The sequence below is a fragment of the Macrotis lagotis genome, chromosome 8, assembly GCF_037893015.1.
Source record: "Macrotis lagotis isolate mMagLag1 chromosome 8, bilby.v1.9.chrom.fasta, whole genome shotgun sequence".
Taxonomy (NCBI): Eukaryota; Metazoa; Chordata; class Mammalia; order Peramelemorphia; family Peramelidae; genus Macrotis; species Macrotis lagotis.
Genome location: NC_133665.1, coordinates 60227284 through 60242353, shown reverse-complemented (window position 1 = coordinate 60242353; position 15070 = coordinate 60227284). Strand labels below are relative to the sequence as shown.

At 36.6% G+C, this 15070-nt stretch overlaps 1 protein-coding gene across 4 annotated transcripts in view; it reads right to left on the bottom strand.

Moving 5' to 3' along the window:
• Nucleotides 1–15070, bottom strand: part of LOC141495671 (phospholipid-transporting ATPase ABCA3-like) — a 249062-nt gene that overhangs the window by 219110 nt on the left and 14882 nt on the right. The gene's annotated exons all lie outside the window — the stretch shown is intronic.

Here is a 15070-nt window from a genome sequence, read left to right as displayed (position 1 = left end):
CATTGTTGCCTGTGCTCTCTTCTCATTAGACTTTGAGTTTCCTAATAGTGACTACCTTTTGCCTTTCTTTGTATCTCCAGCACTTAACACATTGCCTAGAACATAGTAGGCATAATACTTACTGAATAAATGTCTAAATGTGTCTGAGCTTAACTCAATAATTTATGCTCAATTAAGAGACATTAGAGTGATTCCAATATGTCAAACTTACTACCACCAATAATTTACTTTCTGGAGACTAAAGTCTCAAAATTTTAACTGTACTTTTCCTATGTTGAAGGACCTATTCCCATTGTCTCAAAGTTCACCAAGTAACCTTTATCATAAGGTCATTGTTATAGCATTGAAAAGGAATTTAGGGGCAGCTAGGTTGCACAGTGGTTAGAGCACCAGCCCTGGAGTCAGGAGTACCTGAGTTCAAATCCAGCCTCAGACACTTATTACCTAGCTGTGTGGCCTTGGGCAAGCCACTCAACCCCATTGCTTTGCAAAAACCTAAAAAGAAAAAAAGGACTTTGGATGTTATCTATCTTATCCAATCCCCTCATTTTACAGATGAGAAAACTAAGGCAGAGAGAAGTGGAATCCAAGTCCTACTTTCAAACCCACCTTTGGGTTGAATGTGGTTTCTGATGCCTGAAAGCCTAAGGGACAGGATATGCATATAGAGATCTCTCCATATGGATCCAATGAATCTCTCTGGTATATAGATAAGGTAGCTAATCTTAACAATCTCAAAAACCTATCGATCTCCCTTCTCTTGGTAATCTCTAAAAGGTACCAGTCTGAAACAGATTAACCTTTCTGTTTAAGATTCTTCTCTGAATATATTAATAGATGAGAACCTTGAGGGTTTCAAAATCTATAAATATCCAATAATTTATTATTGAAATCCAGAAACATTGCTAGCTCGTGATAATTCTTCAGAAGTGGGCAGATAACAAATGCAAATATCTACTCAGAAATCTAAAAACTCACTCCTTGGTTAGCTGTGACCCACGTTCTCAATAAAAAGATTTAGCAAAACTAGCATCTTAATTAGCAACTTCTAGTGCTTTGATATCTTCAGTAACCTTGTTAAGTCAAGGAGACCCCCAAGAGACTCTGGGGAAACCCCAGAGAGGCTCTCAGAATCCTGTTATGGAGACACTTTTTGAGAGAACTTACACATCCAAGAATCTCCTTTAGCCAAAAGGCTTTTATTATTACAAAAAAAGGTTGTGGGTCAAGAAGCAGAAGAGTCCTGCTAATTGACTGACAATGGAAGGGAAGAAAGAGCTTATTAAATAGGGAAATTTTGGACCTCACCCAGATGGTCATATGCTATGGAAATTTCTGTTTCTGAAGTTCTCAGGATGGAGGGAGGGTAATCAAAAAACTTTCCATTGTTAAGAATGACCTACCTTTTCTCAGTAATACTGTGATTCAAGAGAATTCTGAAGGACTCATGATAAAGAATGCTATCCATCTCAAAGACAGAACTGATGGTATCCATGCAGACTGAAACATGTTTTTTTTCCCCACTTTATCTTGAGATTTCTCTTTTTTTATGTGTGGGGGAGTATGTTTACTTTTACAACTTGATTATTGTAGTAATGATAAAAAAGAATATATAATTTCCAATCAATTTTAAGAAATTTTTGGATTCTCTATTGTTTTAAATAAACTATCCTATTACTTCAATCCCCCCAAAAAGTATCAAAATTATTATCTTTCTTTTCCACTATATGAGTTTAACTGTTTTTATGCCTTATTAATTTTATCATCATTCAGTTCTTCCTGTCATTTAAAGTTACAAGTTACTTTTTCCCCACAAAAGAGAAAATTGTGTTTTGCATTTAGCAATCAAAGAATATAGTCCATATCTCCCACAGAAATCAAGTTTCTTGAGGACAGGAACACTTATATCCCTAGCTTCTAGTAGTATGGTGCCTGAAACATTGTAGGAGTTGAACAAATACTTATGAATAGTCTGAATGTATTTGGGATCCAGTCTTCTTTTATGAGTCATATGTCATTTAACAATATTTATTTATTCACAAAATACATATTATTAATCAAAATATTTGGTAGTTTTCCAAAATAGTTTGGGCTCAATTTAACCAGAAAGGAAGTAACTTTCTTGATGCATGAGATTTAAAGAAATTCCAATTTACACAGCTGTTAAAGTCTGTCCTTAACAATTGAACTAGTCAATGACAACAGAATAATAAGCTGCATATTGAAGTTAAGTACTTAATTTCTGGCTGGTTTTAATATTGTTAATAAAAAAAAAAACAACCATGCCCAAAGAATCAATAGCAAAATTGCTGAAATAAATTTTCAAATTTAATAGTTAAGTTTATAAAGATTAAGTGTTTCACTTGGAAAACATACAGAAATCTTTTGGGGAAATATAGATCCCAGAATAATAGAAGAGGGTTTTTTTAAATGAACATCTTGGGAGACTAGCAACTGCAGGTAAGATTCACCCTTTTTTGGTGGTTGAAATTCTAAACTAAAGAAAATTAATTTCATAATAATTAAATAAAGAAAGTAATAATCCTGAGGATTGTTTCAATCAATAAAGCAATGACAATTGATTAAACACCCACTATGTTTACAGCATTCTGTTAAGTACTGAAAATGTGAAGTAAAAAATGAAATATTCCCTAACTTCAGGGAGCTTCAGTTATAATGGGAATGGAAAAATCAAAGGTCTCATCATTGATTTATGTAACTGGGGTGAATTAAAGGTATAGGTCATGGTAGTTAAGAACTATCCCTTAGGGACTTTAGGGGAGAGGCTGTGAAGAAGATAAAAAGCTTTTAAAACTTAAACTTTTCCCTAAGAATTTTGGGACACCTCATAGAAACCCTATCTAAAGGAAATCTAAAATTTCCTTGCATAAAGTCATTGACAGGGGAAACACTATTTCATGAGACATTTTATTCCACATTCAGACTATTTCAATCTTAATAAAGCTTTTTTAAACACACACACACACACACACACACACACACACACACACACACACACACACACACATATATATATTGGTTTTTTCAAGGCAAATAGGGCTAAGTGGTTTACCCAAGGCCTCACAGCTAGGTAATTATTAAGTGTCTGAGGCTGGGTTGTAGGCCAAGGTGGCAGGAGCACACCAGAACATGTGGCTCCCAATTCCAGGGCAAAAAAGAGTGTTTGGGGGCACTTATAGACCGGAGTATGGGCCAGGAGAGTAGTGAACACACCTCTCCTTAGATTATACCACCTTGAAAGAACTGAAAACTTGTAGGTTCCCTAGAAATATCTCTGAAAACAGCTGCACAAAATCCCTGAAGTTTGGGACAGTGTGCCATCTACCCTGGAAGCAGGAATTGCTTTCTAGTAAATTTTTGTACTTCCTTTTCTAAACTGTTGATTTTTCTCTTGCATGCCTCTCATTTCTTTTCCTAAATTTTCTACCTGACTTAAAATTCTTTTTGAGTACTTCCAGGACTTTTGAGCTTGAGACCAGTTCATATTCCCAGGGTCTCACACACACACACAGACCTTTTTCTAATATACTCTTCTAATATGCTGTTTTGATCTTCCTTGTTGCCATAGTTGCTTTCTATGGTCAAGACTTTTATCTATTTTTTTACTCATTGTTTAGCCCAGTTTGTGGTTTTTTAAAGTTAAACTCTGCTCCTGGGTCACAGAGGACACTGCCCCAAGTTTCTAGGGCTGAAGGCTAGGGTTCTACTCACAGACTTCCCCTGAGGCCTCCTGTGCTAGAGGCTTCCCCATCACTCTGGGGTTGTCTGGCCTAATTGTACCTGCAGAGTGGGTTCCTGGGGTTCATAATTTGCCTGTTGCACTGAGGCTGGAGGCTTAACAGATGGCCTGATGTGCCACTGGTCTTTGATGCTGCTGAGAGCCTTCCAACTGCCTTTTCCCACACCTGCCTGTACTAGGTCATGCTCCCCCTACACCCAACTGGGTCATACCTTCCCTGAAGTCCTTCCAAAATATCTGAAGCTGGATCACTCCATTTTTTGTGAGTTTTATCCATAACCTATTTAGAGTCTTGATTAACATTGTTTCTGAGGGAAAATGAAGAGAGCCAGTTGATTTCCCGGATACTGTCACCCATCTTGTCTCAGCCCCAGAACCCCACTTTAACAAGGAGTTAAGATCAAGTCCTAGGCTGGGGAAATGAACAAATAACCGAGGAAAAAAATGTGACCATAGAAAATTACAGTGATGAGAAAGGAAGATTAGAACACAAACTCAGAAGAAGACAACAAAGTCAAAGTGAGTCTCTAAGAAAAAATATGAATTGGTCTCAGGCCATGGAAGAACTCAAAAAGGATTTTGAAAATCAAGTAAGAGAGGTAGATGGTGTATACCATGGAAACAATGTAAAAACTAACAGACTGCCTTCTTTGGGGGTGGGGGGAGGGAAGCAAGAATAGGGGAAAATTTGTAAAACTCAAAGTAAATAAAATCTTTCTTTAAAAAAAAAAAGAGGTAGGGGCGGCTAGGTGGTGCAGTGGATAGAGCACCAGCCCTGGAGTCAGGAGTACCTGAGTTTAAATCTGGCCTCAGACATTTAATAATTACCTAGCTGTGTGGTCTTGGACAAGCCACTTAATTCCATTTGCCTTGCAAAAACCTAAAAAAATAAAATAAAATAAATAAAAAGAGGTAGATGGAAAATTGAGAAGATAAAAGAGTGATTCACGAAAATGATAAAAAATGAGTCAGCAGTTGGTAAAGGAAACATACACACACACACACACACACACACACACACACACACACACACACAAAACACCTTAAAAAACAGACTAGGTCAAATGTAAAAGAGGCAAAAAAAGTCAATGAGAGGGGCAACTAGGTGTGGCACAGTAGATAGAGCACCAGCCATGGAGTCAGGAGAACCTGAGTTCAAAATCCAGCCTCAGATACTTAATAATTAGCTAGCTATATGACCTTGGGCAAGTCACTTACCCCCAATGCCTTGCAAAAATAAAAAAAAAATCAATGAGAAGAATGCCTTTAAAAGTAGAATTGTGCAAATGGAAAAGGAGGTTTTAAAAGCTCACAGAAGAACCTAATTCCTTAAAAATTAGAATTGAGCAAATGAAATTTAATGACTTTAAGAGAAGAGAAACAATGAAATAAAAACAAAAGAATGAAAAAATAAAAAGACAATGTGAAATTCTCATTGGAAAAACAAGTGACCTAATATTAAAATTATTGGATTACATGAAAGCCATGATCAACAAAAAAAAAAGAACTTATACAACATCTTTCAAGTATCCAGGAAAACTATCTTGATATTCCAGAACAAAAGTTAAGAAAGGGATTGAAAAAAATCAACTTCTGAAAAAGATCCTATAAAGAACTCTTAGGAAGATTATAACCAAATTCCAGAACTCTCAGGCTGAGGAAAAAATATTGCAAGCAGTCAGAAAGAATCAATTCAAGTATTATCCTGAAGCCATACAAGACAGCACAAGATTTAGCAACTTCTACATTAAGAGATCATAGGGCTTGGAATATAATATGCCAGAAGGCAAAAGAGTTTGGATCACAACTAAGAATCAACTATCCAGTAAAACTGAGCATAAACTTTCAGGGGGAAAAATGGACATTCAATAAAATAGGAAACTTTCAAACTTTCCTGGTGAAAAGACCAGAGTTGAATAGAAAATTTCATCTTGAAACATAGGACTCAAGAAAATTATAAAAAGTTAAGCAGGAAAGGGAAAGCATGAGGGACTTAATAAGGAAAACTATTTACATTCCCACATGGGAAGGTGATTTTAGCAGCTCATAAGAATTTTCTCATTCTTAGAGGAGTTAGAAAGAGTATGTATATATTTATTTATACATACATATATATGTATATATATATATATATATGGAGAGAGAGAGAGAACAGGAATGAGTTGAATATAAAGGGATAATATCTAAAATAATTTAAATTTAGGAGAGAGTGGGAATAAACTGAGAGGAAAGAAAAAGGGAGAGGTAAAGTGGGGTAAATTATCTCACAAAAAGAGGCAAGAAAAAGCTTTTACAATGAGGAAGAGAAGAATGTAAGGGGGAGTGAACAAATATTACTTTCATCAGAATTGGCTCAAAGAGGAATAAAATACCACATTTAGTCAGTATAGAAATCTAACTACAGGAAAGTAGGAGGAGGGAAGGGGATAAAAGAAGGGGCTGGGTTGATAAAAAGGTAGGGCATATGGAGAGAAGTAGTAATCATAAGAAAAACACTTTTTAGGTTTGGTTTTTTTGGCAAGGCAAATGGGGTTAAGTGGCTTGCCCAAGGCCACACAGCTAGGTAATTACTAAGTGTCTGAGGACAAATTTGAACTCAGGTACTCCTGACTCCAGGGTCAGTGCAATATCCACTATGCCACCTAGCCACCCCTGAAGCAAATTTCTTTTATGAAGATCTTGTTTCTCAAACATATAGAGAACGGAGTCAAATTTATAAAAATAGGAGCCATTCCTTAACTGATAAATGAAGAAATTGAATGAAGAAAGAAGAAATGAATAGTTTTTCACACTTCTCTTGCTCACTCCTTTCCTTTCCTTCCCTCCTTCCCCTCCCCTAACAGAAACCTAATATAGGTTATATATGTATAACTATGTTAAACAGATATTTTTATTAATCTTTTGTGAAAGAAGAATCTAACCAAAAGGGAAAAAATTGGAGGAAAAATATATAACAAAACTTTTTAAAATTAAGATAGTAAGCTTTGATATGCATTTAAACTCCATAGTTCCCTTCTCTGGATCTGTATGTTATTTTCCAACACAAGTCTTCTAGAATTATCTTTGAATATTGTACTGATGAAATGAGTAAATCCATCATAGTTGATTATCACACAATGTCACTGTTGGTATATACAATGTTCTTTTGGTTCTGCTCACTTCACTCAGCATCAGTACATGCAAATTTTTCCAGGCTATTCTAAAATCCCTTTCCTCATGATTTCTTTTCTTTTCTTTTTAAGGTTTTTGCAAGGCAATGAGGCTAAGTGACTTGCCCAAGGCCACACAACTTAGGTAATTATTAAGTGTCTGAGGCCAGATTTGAACTCAGCTATTCCTGACTCCAGGGCCGGTGTTCTATCCACTGCACCACCTAGCTGCTCTTCCTCATGATTTCTTACAGAACAATAATTGTCCATCACATTCCTATAACACAATTTGTTCAGTCATTCTCTAAGTGAAGAGCATTCCCTCAATTTTCAATTCTTTGCCACTACGAAAAGAGCTATACTTTTTCATATGACTATAGATAGGTTTGATTTCTTCATCTGTCAACTGAGGAATGACTTGCAGTCTCATAAATTTGACTCAGTTAATTATATATTTTAGAAATAAGTTCTTTATCAGAAATAGTAGGGGGGTTTCCGGCCAAGAAGGGGGGTTCCGGCCAAGATGGCGGAGAGAAGACGGGCGCAGTTCTAAAGTCTCCTGATCTCTTCCCCATCTATCACATGAAATAAACCTCTTAAAAGAAATCCGAACCAGGAAACCCAGAAAGAAAAGCCAGGAGAGGAAAATCTACCTCAGGATTTGTCTCCCGCAGCAGCCTTGGCTGAGTACCGGCGGGTGAGTCTGAGCTCTGAGGGAAGATCAGCCCGGGATCAGCCAGATCATCAGCTGAATCTGAGCCGGGAGTCTGAGGGCCCGAGAGCCAGACCTGCTGGATCAGCGGTGGGGCTGGACGAAGGGGGCTTGGGTCCGCGGGGAAGCGGAGGCGCTGGTATTGGTGCTTTTCCCCCTGGAGCTTGGGGAAGGGGCTGCGGGGAGAGGTCTGGTGCAGGAGAGCTGCAGACACTATCCCTGGGCTCCTCTGGTCTGAGAAACTCTGAGCCCACGCCAACATTGCACTGAGGCCTCCAAACAAAAAAATGCAAATTACTTCTGCCTCAGGCCCAGGTGTGTGAGCAAAAGAACCAGCCCAGCTGAGGAATCACCTCAGACCAGGGTAAAGCCCACCACTGATTGAAGGCAAAAGAATTTAATAGCTCCAATTCCCTCCCTCAAGCAAAGGGAGAAGGCCTCACAACCAAGGTCACAGACACTCCAGAGAGGGCAACCAGCACCTCCTACTGGCCAGCCAGAGAAACTGCACTCAGTAAAGCCTTTAGAGATCCCAAGCCCAGGTGAACCAGCCGCACCCAACTCAAGGTCTTAGCATGATGAAGAAGGGTCAGCAGAAAGGCGGATCCATAGAAAAATTCCTGGAAGGGAAAGACCCCAACCCAGAGAGACCTGGAACATCTGAGGAGAATACAATCTGGTCTCCAGCACTTAAAGGCTTCCTTGAAGAAATAAGGAAGGAGTTTAAAAATCAACTGGAAAATTTGGGGGAGACAATTAATACCTTGCAACAAGAAAACAAAACCTTAGAAAGTAGAATTGGACAATTACAAAATGAGAACAATTCTCTCAGATCCTCAAATGAGCCAATGCAAAAAGAAATTAATTCTCTCAAAACCTCAATTGGTCAAATGGAAAGCTCTTTCAAAAGTAGAATGGACCAATTGGAAAAGGTTAATGAAGAAAACTCCTCCCCCCCCAAAATAATGGAGTCTACAGAAACTAATGACTCCACGAGACAGCAAGAGTCAGTTAAACAAAATCAAAAAATAGAAAAAATAGAAGCAAATGTGAAATACCTCATCAACAAAACCACTGACCTCGAGAATAGATCGAGGAGGGGCAACCTGAAAATTATAGGACTTCCTGAAAACATTGAAGAGAAAAAAAGCCTGGACTTAATATTACAGGATCTAGTGATAGAAAACTGCCCTGACATCATTGAATCAGAGGGCAAAGTAGTTAAAGGAGTGCATCGATCCCCACCAGAAAAAGATCCTAAAATGAAAACACCAGGGAATGTTGTGGCCAAATTCCAGAATTATCAGATAAAACAGAAAATCCTGCAAGCAGCCAGAAAAAAACAATTTAAATATCAAGGATCCACAGTAAGGATCACGCAGGACCGGGCTGCATCAACTTTAAGGGATCGAAGGGCCTGGAATGAGATATTTCAAAGAGCACGGGAGCTTGGAATGCAGCCAAGAATCTACTTTCCTGCAAAGCTGAGCCTTTTCTTCCAGGGAAAAAGATGGACATTTAACGAAATGGAAGAATTCCAAAAATTTCTGATGAAAAGACCAGAGCTAAACAGAAAATTTGGACATCAAACAGGAGGTTCAAGAGACACATGAAAAGGTAAAAAAAAGGGGGGGGCGGTAAAAGGAAAAAAAATGCAATCCAGCAAGTTGAAACTGGCTATATCCCAGCATGGGGGGGGTGGTGGTTAGAGATTCTCATAAATCCTGAGAAATATAACTCTAACAGAGAGAATATACCTAGCCAGAAATGATGGACATCCATGACATATCCATGAGACTGATATCTAATGGGATGTAACTGGCTTTAACTCCACTGGGGAGAAAGACTCTAATAACTGTCAGGAATTTTGACGCTATTCAACAGAATATACTGAACTAGAAGGGACAGACACTCAGAATTTTCTATGACTTAGATAGAATGATCTAAAAAAATACACTACCTCCCTAAAAAGGGGGACAGGAAAGAGACGGGAGGAGGGAGGGGATTGTAGGGAACAAATCTCATTACACTAAGAGGTACAAAAAACCTATGGTAATAGAGGGGAAGAAGGGAGTAGAGGAGAAAAACCTGAATCTTCTTCTCATCAGACTTGGCTTAAAGTCAACCTACACATACTCAGTTAACTTATAAAACATCTAACCTTTCAAGAATTAAAAGGGGAAAAGGGGGGGGGGGACAGAGAAAGGGAAGGGGACTGGAGGAAATAAGGGGAAATAAGGGGAAATAACAAAAGGAAGGGAAGGGAACAGGGAAAGGAGAAAGAAAGGGGAGGGTGTGATATAGGAGGGCAAACACACTGAAGGGGGTGGTATTCAAAAACAAAATATTGGGGAATATGGATAAAAGGGGGGAAAGGGGGAAAAATACAAACAGAGGGAAGATAGCACAGAGGGCAATAAAGAATTAGTGATCATAACCTTGAATGTGAATGGCATGAACTCTCCCTTAAAACGTAAGCAAATAGCAGAGTGGATTAATAACCAGAATCCTACAATATGCTGCTTACAAGAAACTAATTTGAAGCAGAGAGATACATATAGAGTAAAGGTAAAAGGCTGGAGCAAAATATATTTTGCTTCAGCTGAAGTAAAAAAAGCAGGGGTAGCAACCCTTATCTCAGACAAAGCAGCAACAAAAATAGATAACCTTAAAAGAGATAAGGAAGGAAACTTTATCCTCCTAAAAGGTACCATAGACAATAAAGTCATTTCAATATTGAATATATATGCATCCAGTGGGACAGCACCCAAATTCTTAGAGGAGAAGCTGAAAGAATTACAGGAAGACATAGACAGCAAAACTCTACTAGTGGGAGACGTCAACCTCCCGCTATCAGATCTAGATAAATCAAATCATAAAACAAACAAGAAAGAAATTAGGGAGGTAAATAGATTGTTAGAAAAATTAGATATGGTAGACTTATGGAGGAAACTGAATGGGGATAGAAAGGAATATACCTTTTTCTCTGCAGTACATGGAACTTATACAAAAATTGACCATGTACTAGGACATAAAAGCTTAATGATCAACTGCAGAAAGGCAGAAATAGTGAATACATCTTTCTCAGATCACAATACAATAAAAGTCATATGCAATACTGGGCCAAGGAGATATAGACCCAGAGCAATTTGGAAACTGAATAACCTCATTTTAAAAAATGAGTGGGCCAAAAAACAAATTATAGAAAGAATTAACCATTTTATCCTAGATAATGATAATGATGAAACAACATACCAAAACCTATGGCATTCATTCAAAGTACCTCTCAGGGGATATATTATAGCTCTAAATGCTTATATGAATAAATTGGAGAAAGAGGAAATCAATGAACTAAACATGCAACTAAAAAAATTAGAGAAAAAACAAATCAAAAATCCCCAAATACCAAATTAGAAATTTTAAAACTTAAAGGAGAAATTAATAAAATTGAAAGCAAAAAAACTATTGAATTAATAAATAAAACCAAAAGTTGGTATTATGAAAAAACCAATAAAATTGATAAACCTCTCGTCAATTTGATTAAAAAAAAGAAAGAAGAAACCCAAATTTCTAGTATTATAAATGAAAAAGGTGAACTCACCACCAATGAGGAGGAAATTAAAGTAATAATTTGAAATTATTTTGCCCAACTCTATGCCAATAAATTTGATAATCTAAGTGAAATGGATGAATATTTACAAAAATATAAGTTGCCCAGGTTAAATGAAGAAGAGATTAAATACCTAAACAACCCTATCTCAGAAAAAGAAATTCAACAAGCCATTATTGAACTCCCTAAAAAAAATCTCCAGGGCCAGATGGATTCACACGTGAATTCTACCAAACATTTAAGGAACAATTGCTTCCAATCCTATATAAACTCTTTGGAAAAATAGGGAAAGATGGAACTCTGCCTAACTCTTTCTATGAGACCAACATGGTACTGTTATCTAAACCAGGAAGAGTTAAAACAGAGAAAGAAAATTATAGACCTATTTCCCTGATGAATATAGATGCAAAAATCCTAAATAAAATCTTAGCAAAATGACTACAACAAATCATCACTAGGATAATACATTATGATCAAGTAGGATTTATTCCAGGAATGCAGGGTTGGTTCAATATTAGGAAAACTGTTAGTATACTCAATTATATCAATAACAAACCTATCAGAAACCATATGATCATATCAACAGATGCTGAAAAAGCTTGTGACAAAATACAGCATCCATTCCTATTAAAAACACTAGGGAGTGTAGGAATAAATGGACTGTTCCTTAAAATAATGAGCAGTATCTATCTGAAACCATCAACAAGCATTATATTCAATGGGGAGAGGCTAGAGGCATTCCCAATAAGATCAGGGGTTAAACAAGGGTGCCCATTATTAGCACTACTATTCAATATTGTATTAGAAACGTTAGCATCAGCAATTAGAGAAGAAAAAGAAATTAAAGGAATTAGAATTGGGAAGGAAGAGACAAAACTCTCACTATTCGCAGATGACATGATGGTCTACCTAGAGAATCCCAAGAAATCATCTAAAAAACTACTGGAAACAATTGGCAATTTTAGCAAAGTTGCAGGTTATAAAATAAACCCCCATAAATCCTTAACTTTCCTCTATATGACTAGCAAGAAATAGCAGGAAGAGCTAGAAAGAGCAATCCCATTCAAAGTAATCTCAGACAGTGTAAAATACTTGGGAGTCTATTTGCCAAGACAGACTCAGAATCTTTTTGAAAACAATTATAAAACACTTCTCACACAAATTAAATCATATTTAAATAACTGGGCAAATATCAACAGCTCATGGATAGGGAGAGCTAATATAATAAAAATGACAATTCTACCAACTATCCAACTAAACTATCTGTTTAGTGCCCTACCAATCAAAATTCCAAAAACTTACTTTAATGAGTTAGAAAAAATTGTAAGTAAATTCATATGGAGAAATAAAAAGTCAAGAATTGCCAGGAGCTTAATGAAAAAAAATGCAAACGAAGGTGGCTTAGCTCTACCCAATCTAAAATTATATTATAAAGCATCAGTCATCAAAACTGTTTGGTATTGGCTAAGAAATAGAGTGGTGGACCAGTGGAATAGACTAGGTGTAAAAGCAGGAGAGGATTATAGTAATCTGCTGTTTGATAAACCCAAAGAGTCCTGCCATTGGGATAAAAACTCCCTCTTTGATAAAAACTGCTGGGATAATTGGAAGTTAGTATGGAAGAAACTTAGATTAGACCAACACCTCACACTCTTTACCAAGATAAGATCCAAATGGTTACAGTACACAGACATAAAAAACAATACTATAAGCAAATTAGAAGATCAAGGACTAGTCTACCTGTCAGATCTATGGAAAGGGGAACAGTTTATGACTAAGGAAGAGTTGGAGAACATCACTAAAATCCAATTAGATGCTTTCGATTACATTAAATTAAAAAGCTTTTGCACAGATAAAACCAATGTAATCAAGATCAAAAGAAAAGTAATAAACTGGGAAACAATCTTTACAACTAATGATTCTGACAAAGGACTCATTTCTAAAATATATAGAGATCTGAGTCAAATTTTTAAAACAAAAAGCCATTCCACAATTGACAAATGGTCAACAGATATGCAAAGGCGATTTACAGATGAGAACAAAGCAATCCATAGCCATGTGAAAAAATGCTCTAAATCATTAATAATTAGAGAAATGCAAATTAAAGCTTCACTGAGGTACCACCTCACACCTCTCAGATTGGCCAGTATGACCAGGAAGGATAATGATCATTGTTGGAAGGGATGTGGGAAATCTGGGACACTATTACACTGTTGGTGGAGCTGTGAACTCATCCAACCCTTCTGGAGAGCTATTTGGAACTATGCCCAAAGGGCAACAAAAATGTGCATACCCTTTGACCCAGCAATACCACTACTGGGTCTATATACAGAAGAGATGATGAAAAAGGGTAAAAACATTACTTGTACAAAAATATTTATAGCAGCCCTGTTTGTGGTGGAAAAGAATTGGAAATCCAGTAAATGTCCTTCAATTGGGGAATGGTTTAGCAAACTGTGGTATATGTATATAATGGAACACTGTTGTTCTATTACAAACCAGGAGGGAGGGGATTTCAGGGAAACCTGGAGGGATTTGCATGAACTGATGCTGAGTGAGATGAGCAGAACCAGAAAAACACTGTACACCCTAACAGCAACATGGGAGTGATGTTCAACCTTGAAGGACTTGCTCATTCCATCAGCACAACAATTGGGAACAATTTTTGGCTGTCTGCAAAGGAGAGTACCATCCGTATCCAGATAAGGAGCTGTGGAGTTTGAACAAAGTACAAGGACTATTCCCTTTAATTCAGAAAAAAAAACCCAGATGTCTTATTGTTTGATCTGGTTACCTCTGAGAATTCTGTTCTCTTTAAGGATATGATTTCTCTCTCATCACACCCAATTTGGATCAAGATACAACATGGAAACAAAGTAAAGACTGATGGAGTGCTATCTGTGGGGTGGGGGTGGGGGGAGGGAAGCAAGATTGGGGAAAAATTGTAAAACTCAAATAATATCTTTAATAAAAAAATTAAAAAGCAAAAAAAAGTCTATGGGGGCAAAAAAAAGAAATAGTAGCTGTAAAAAATGTTTCACCAACTTACTGCATTCCTTTTAATCTTGGTTGCACCAGTTTTATTTATATAAAAATTTTTTCAATTTAATGTAATCAAAATAATTCATTTTTGCATTTTATAATGTTTTCTACCTCTTATTTGATCAAAAATTTTCTCCTTTCTGCAGATCTGACAGATAAACTATTCTTTGTTTTCCTAATTAACCTATGGTATCACCTTTTATATCAAAATCTTATACCCATTTCAACATCTCAGTATAGAGTATAAGATGTTAGTCTATGCCTAGTTTCTGCCATACTATCTTCCAGTCTTTCCAGTGGTTTTGTTTTTCATCAAAGATTGGGTTCTTATCCTAGAACTTAACGAGTCTTTGGGTTTATCTAGTAACAGATTACTATGATCATTTTCTATTGTTTCTTTTGAGCCTCATATTCTACTAATCCACTATTGTTTCAGTCAGTGTGATATGCGATTATGATGGTATATTGTTCTGCTATAAGAAATAATGCTCTCACAAAAACTTGAAAAAACTTATAAGAGTTGATGCAAGGTGAAATGTTCTTGAAGAAAGTAATAATATTTTAAGTGATCAGCTGTCAATGACTTAGCTACTCTCCATAATACAAAGGGTCTATTAGCAATATATATCAAACTATACAAAGCAATAATCATCAAAACAACTGGGTTAAGAAATAAAACAATTAGTGGAATAGACTGGATAGATAATATAAAGCCACAAATAAGCAAAGAAATCTAGGGTTTAATAAACCCAAAGATCTCAATTATTTGGATAGTATCAACAAAAACATTTGGGAAA